A 7,743-nucleotide genomic window follows, 5' to 3' on the forward strand; every position below is an offset into this window, starting at 1 on the left:
TATATGTTCTAAATAGCAAAGTATTCGATAGTTCCACAATACAAACTTTTCTTAAATATGGATGAATCTCTTTTAATGTGTTATAAAGCAAAAACAAAAAGAATGCAAAACTTGAAATAATTCATGATTTCTCTCATACAAGCAAAGGTAAGATAGATTTCAATAATAAAAGTAACCCACTCATCAATACATAATATTCTAACAATTCTCTTTTGGTCATGGTTTTATAGCACAATAAGTATTAGAAATATTTAAAAAATAATTATTAAAACATTTTAATTGATAATATTCATTATAAAACACTTTTCTTTGTATGAGAAAATAGTTTGATCTATGTCCTGTGCTCTAAGTAACTGCTGGTTAACCTTTAAACTATTGTTTTTCTATAACTATTATGTTATGAAATTTTGTCTTTTAATGGAAAAGATAATCGTTTTATACTTTCTTTTCTTAAAAATTACTTGGATTAGATGAAAATGAAAATTAAGAAGACTAAAATCTTCACAGGTGTATTTAAAGAGTATCACAGCTACATATTATATATGGAAATTCAAAAGTTAATTATGTTATGTTCGTATGAAATAAGCCAAACAGAAAATTTAATCTTGATAAATTAAGACCAGGAAAAGATATTTCATATTTTCAATATGAAACCTGAAATGAATGCATACATAAACGTATTGAATTTATTTTATTTCAATAAATGGAATTTATTTTATTTCAATAAATTATTTTATTTCAATAAATTATTTTATTTATTTAAAATGGACTTCACTGCAAAAATAAAACCCTTAATTATCATGACATTGTTTCTTATACAATGGAATGATTTGATATAATAAGGATGAACAAATGACATTGCAAGTCTGACAGAGTGGGGCATAATTCAGTGTCAGACAACTTTACTGGCATATAGGAGCACCTGGGGATAATCTCCAGCTCTGGGAGGAGGTGAGGAGCGAAAAGAATGTGAGGGAGGGGGACAAGCGGCTGACAGGAAGAGAGGGAGGAGGAAGAGAAAGGGATCAGATCTGACAAGTGAATTAAAAATTTGATATTCAAAGATTTAAAATAAAACCACTGGGCCTGGGAATACATTCAGAGGTGCAGCCTCTGCCTGGTAAGCTCAAGGTCTTGAGTTTGATCCCTGGTACCAAAATAAATAAATTAAATAAATAAATAAATAAATAAGCAATCACTGTAAATTAGTCTTGGACACTGGGAGTGGTATGGTCAAGGTCACATACAATCATGTTACACCAAGTTGTTACTTGGCATCATTAGTCGTGGATTTACGAGCACTGGGCTCAGAAAGAGAGAGAAATACAGAGACAGAGACAGAGAGAGACAAAGAGGTTGGCTGGTGGCGCTTGTCATTGTTGTCTTCTGTGCACAGCCACCTGTACCAGCGACTGGGAAAAGAACAAGAAATTGAATTACACCAAAAGTCAAGCCTTTCTAAGTGAAAAAAATAAAGACAAACTACTTTTACTGAATCATCAAAAATATAAGTGTGAAAATGCAAAACAAAGTGAGAATATTGAGTGGCATTGGGAAATAGAATATGAGATCTAAGGCTAGGATCATTAGCAAGCCTCATGGAAACTGAAACAGCGATGCCTGTGAGAATAACACAAAAATAGTGAGTTTAGATAGTGGAGGTGAGAAATATGACCTTTAAAGCTGCGATGATATGTAGATTAGATTTTACATGATTTTATGACAAGAATACGATGATGAAAGTAAGTTTTAGGGGAAGGGAGAAGGCTAAATATCTGAAGAGGCAAGCAATCAATTAAATGCATCAGATATCAGAGGTGGCAAATGATATAATATTCAAGGGTGGAACAAGCATGATTTGAGATGTCATAATGACCCTCAGTCTTAGTAGCAGCTATATATCACTACAAAGAGGAAAAGCTTTGAGCTATATATTTTGCTGACCTTAAACTTTGAATCTGGTGTGGACAGAGATGGATGAAGAAGTGTGGTTTGGAAAAGACAAGCAGGAACGTAGAGGAAACTTAAATTACTACCCATAATTGTAGGAGATTTCTCAGAACAGATAGCACCTTCTGAGGAGTGCCTAGCGTTAGCTACTGGAAGTGTGAACCTAAAATCATCACACAAGTTGGGAGCTCGAAAGGTTCTTGGTCTGAGGTGAACGTGCATTCCAGAAAGCATAAGATAAATGCACTAAGAGTATAACAGGTATGGAAAGAAGGAAAAAATAAAAAGATAACCAAAGATGTAGAAATTTAGAAAAGAAAATAGAACATACATACATTAGTATAGAGACACTAAAGCCTAACCTGAATGGATTCCTTTGAAATACAGTAGTGACTGGCATTACAAATAAAAATGTAATTAGTTTTCGTGGTATGCTTGGTGTGGTTTATTTATTCTGAGATGATAGGGTTCTGGACTTTCATTTGAATGGTTTATATTACTTTCGATACTGGATATGATGTAATTTGGCTTTGAACCCTTAAATTTTGATACACAACTAATGATAATGGTGGTGATGCTCTGTGAGTGTAATTTCACCACAGTTTATGGTACTGATAATTACCTACTTGCTTTATTCACAATTCTAAGACAAAAGCATTCTTCTAGAAGCTCATTCTAATTTTTATGAAGTGAGTATAAAAATCTTAGAGGCTGTATGTAGGTTAGCACTTAGAAGCTTGTAACACATGTATACAAAACTGAACAATTTAGCAAATGGATGGCAGATGGTGAGTTTCAGTTATTCACAGTTGGAGTGATATATTACAGGTAAGCAAAGGGAGTTGGCTGAAATGAAACATATGGCATCAGAATAGAGTTGGAAACCTTAGTGCCAACTCATAGTCACTTAAGATAGAGATTATTATATATAGAAATATTAATAGCCTTAAAAATAGAGAGAACAGCCCACAAAAACACACACACACACACACACACACACACACACACACACACACACACACACACAAAAATATCGCACAGGGTCCAAAAAAAAAAAGAAGGGATCCCAGATGCAATGTGCCTGATTAGCAACCAATGCACCTTGCACCCTATCTTTATTTGAATACCATTTGTCAGTAAGCTTAGCAATAGTGCCTTAGAAAATGATGGTGATTTTGAAAGTGTGGTAATTACACATATGAACTCTGAGTCATCTTTTAGTGCCTGAGAGTCAGATAGTGCTTGCGGGGAGAAAATATGCCCCACATTGCAGAAGGTAGTGGAAAGTGCCATATGGATCAACTGAAAGATTTTCCAGTCTCCAAAACCAGGGAAATTTTAGCTACAAAACAAATCAACTATCAATGTATTCTAAACCAACTTAAAATTAAATACATCCTTACAACTCTAGTGCATTCAATCATATCTCCAATAGATATGTATTGACCACTGACACCTGGGAATACAATATTATTAGAAAATGGTTTTATAGATGTAATTAGCTAAGTATCTAAAGATAAAATATGACCTTCAATCTAAGATGGGGCCCTATAGTGATATCCATATAAGAACAAAGAAAAATAACCAAGATGAACTATACCATGTGAAGATAGAGGCAGAGATGGGAGTAAGGCATCTGATGTGTCAACACGCACAGTGTTGAGTCACTGGAGCTGGAGCAGGCAAGAAAGGATGCTCCCTGGGGGCTTCAGAGAGAACATGGTGCCACCAACACTTCACTTTTAGACTCATGACCTCCACACCTATGAGAAAATAAATTTCACTCATCATAAGTTCTTTGTGCTAATTTATAACAGCGGCCTTAGGAAACTCATGCAATGGTATGACACTTATCTAAAGGCATGATTTAATAATTATATATAATTTTAATCCTAGATATACCAGAACCAAAAATGTGAACAAGAAAGAAACTTTTTCCAACTTGAATAATTCCACATAATTTATGTAGATAATCCTTCCCTGAAAAGATGGGGTATAACTTCCACTCCATATGATAAGTTCACTGTGGAGAGAACTAACTTCACAGTGATGAAACATACCAAAATCCACCTCATCACGTTGATGAAATCTACCATCAAAATTAATTGTACTGAAAATACGGACTCATGATACCTATGAGAGTCTGTACAACAATGCATGTGAGTTGTATTTACCCATGATATGACATGGTGAGAATGCCTATTTACCCCTGCATTCTTCCTACCAGGAACCCGTATCTCCGATTATCATCATGAGAAAAGTCATGAATCTGATCTAAGAAATAGTCTGCAAAACATATAAGTAGCGTTCCTCACCACTAAGTTTATCAAAAAAGTAGACGATCTGCGAATCTGACGCTATGTAGAAAAGTATAAGGTGACATGATTTATCAGTAGCCTTTTTCTTTCAGAACACAATAATTGACACCCCAACTTAAAGGAGGAGAGGACGAATGTGGCTCATGCCTGCAGAGGCCCCAGTCCATGGTAAACTAGTTAAAAGGCAGGAGCATCATGGCAGAAGGGCATGCTGGAGGAGATTGCTTCACTTCTTGAGAGCTCAGACCAGAGGAAGGAAGCAGTGGTGGAGTAGAGTACCAGGGACGATGTGTAATATCCACGTCACAGTGTGTTTAAGACAAGCTGACACTACAACTCCCCTGTCACATATAACTTAGACATGTTGAGATTCAAAATCTGAACAAACTCTGTACCAATATGGGTCCTTTATTGTGACAAATACGTCAAAACACGAGGCAACAGTGTGGCCCATATGAGAATTCCTTCTACTCTAAAACATTTTCTTTAAATTGCACATTAATCTATATTAAAATGTCTTACTTTAAGAAAATTTAAATGATGTTTACTTTAAATTTTTTCACCTATAAATAAATAATCATATTGACACGTTTGATAATTTATATTAAAAATGATACATAAATGATGGGAAAGTACTAATGTAAAACACCACTACACTAATACAAACTAGGAGATTGCATGACAAAATTCCTGATGAAATAAAGTTAACATATAAAGAACTTTAAACATTATTAGGCCAAGCTACCTGTTCATTGTGCTTGAACAACTGCATTTTGCCTGGTCTCACTGGCTCAGCTCTGGCTCTTCTTTTCTCTACATTCTCTGAACTACAGATAAAATGTGCTCAAAATACAAATTTGAAGCGATTACCCTTATATATACCTGTAAATAACTTTCATTTGCCTTGCAAACAGAGCTTATCATGGTATATGCCCTGCGAACGTTTCACATACGTTTGAGCCATTGGTCTTATAGTGAGCTTTTTTCAAGTTTTTAATACAATGACTGCTGTAGTCACATGGCACACTACTTAAAACATTGTTCATCTCTTTTTAATGTGAACTTCATTATTAATTTCTCCATATATTACTTACTAGTTATCAGCTTGGAAAGTTGTCTTTGTAAATACATCTTAGGAATTTGATCCTTTTCTTCCCAACACCCCGGTTATAAAGAGACACAGCAAAGGTCTTGGTGTCATCGTGCAGCTTCCCTGAAACACTGGAAATCCCTCAGAAGCTGAGCTATATCTGATTTAGTTCAACCTGTGTGCTTAGAGTCAAGCACAGTGCCACAGTACTTCCATAAAGAATTTTCTTTGCATTGACATATATGGATATTTATCAAGGAATAAATCATATCATATCATATCACCATGTCATATCTTCTTGACCATTGTAATGTTTGCTTGAAATCCCAGCACTCAGGAAGCAGGGGCATGCGATTGTGACTAATTTGAGGTAACAACTGGTTAATTAGTGAAGTTTAAGACCAGCAAAACTGCATACTGAAAGCCAGTTTTAAAAACAAACACAAAAACAAATAAAAACAGCAAAAGAGATACTCTTAGAAAAATGAAGAAACTTTATATCATTGAGTCCATGACATGTCATTAAAAAGACATAGGTATTCCTCAATTTCATTTGCATGTATATTATAATCCAAATGACAACTTTGAGAAAAAAGACTTGAAAAATTACTGTGAATTTTAGCAGTATCATTAAATGATCAATAAAGTTCAAGAAAATATGGAAAAGGTGAGTGAAAAGAGGGGTTTTATAAATAAAGATGAGTCATGAATTTAGCTTTGCATGATTAGAATTATTTTCTGCATGAGAAAAATATATATGGAATGAAAATACAGAATAAATAATTTTGGAGGGAGAAATAGTTCATGAATTTATTTTTTTTATTTTTTTCCATTATTTATTGAGAAATAAATATCAAAGAGACAGTTTTGAATCAAATTGGTAGGACAGTTCCAACAATTAACACATTGCATACTGCCTTCTTAGTGGTTATTTGTTATACAAGATGCAGACATGATATCCTATTTACAAACACTATTACAACAAATTCCTCTATTCCTTGAATTAAGAGAATATAGCTAAATATCTATCCTAACCATTTTGAATACACACATACAAAACAGTCATTTATCTATATCCCCTTTTTTTGTTTAGTTCCATCATTTAAATATTATAGGCATGGGAACTCAGAAAAATATTCCAAAAGAGTCTAGTAGACCATAATAGTATTGGGTCTTTTGCTTCACTGGCAATGTCAGAAGTTGTTGATCTGAGTCCCCAACAACTCAACATAACAACATGGCTTTATTTGTTGTACTTCGTTTTTATACTTTTCTGCTGGATGGTTAAGACCAAAGTAAAGCAGGACCTATGCAACAAGAGTTGTAGCTTTTGGGTCTGATAAGGTCAGTGAAATCCCCTCAGGATTTATCCTGAGATCCTGTACCTCAGATTGTAGATCCTTTGTCAGTGTCAGCCATGTGGATGAGTCATGGCCATTGCTTGGCCAATGTGCTCTCTGTGAAAGCCTGAGAGAATGTTTTCTCTCCAAGTGACTCTCCTTAGGCACACTCTACATCATCGATCACTTTCCTCTTTGGCCCCATAAGCTCCTTGATCAGAAAATTTGGGACACAACTGAGTTACATGATGTTATAGTATAAGTTCTCATGTCTTGAGTCTTAATTGAAAAATATGGGCAGAAGTAATAGAAGAAAATTTCCCAAATAAGAGGAAAGAATCTGACTTTCAAGTAACCGAAGCATAAAAAATGGCCAAGTAACATCAACCCAATAAAAAACACACTGAGACATATAATAATTTTATATATAATGAAAAATCCAGCAAATGCATAATACATTGTTCATTCAAATAGAAGAGTAATGTGAACACTTAACCTGGAAAACTCATTTACTTCATAGCTTGTACTTACAGTAGGGTAAATTCTATATAGATTAAGGGTATAATATAAGAAATAGTTAAACTGGCCAGGTGAGGTAGTAAATATTTGTATTGCCAACACAGAGAGGCTGGGGAAGGAGAATCGCTGTGAGTTTGAGGTTCATGTGAGTTACATAGTTATTTCAAGTCCAGTCTGAAATATACAGTGAGATCATGTATCAATAAATAAATAAATATTCCAGATGGCTGACGCAGATCAAAAAAATCTGCAACCTGCTGTACATGGTTTCAGATTAAATCCTGAGGGGATTTGTCTGACCTTGTCAGATATAAAAATTATATTTTTTGTTATGTAGGTCTTCCTTGATCTTGGTTTTAACCATCCAGCAGAAAAGTATAAACATAAGTTATAAAATGTAAAGCCATATTAATATGCTGAGCTGTAAACGTCTCAAGTCAACAACTTCTGACATTGCCAGTCCTATGGATAACCCACTACTATTATGGACTACTGGACTATATTGGATTATTTTGCTGAATTCATG

This window comes from Octodon degus, unplaced genomic scaffold (genome assembly GCF_000260255.1).
Source record: "Octodon degus isolate 3935 unplaced genomic scaffold, OctDeg1.0 scaffold00013, whole genome shotgun sequence".
NCBI lineage: Eukaryota > Metazoa > Chordata > Mammalia > Rodentia > Octodontidae > Octodon > Octodon degus.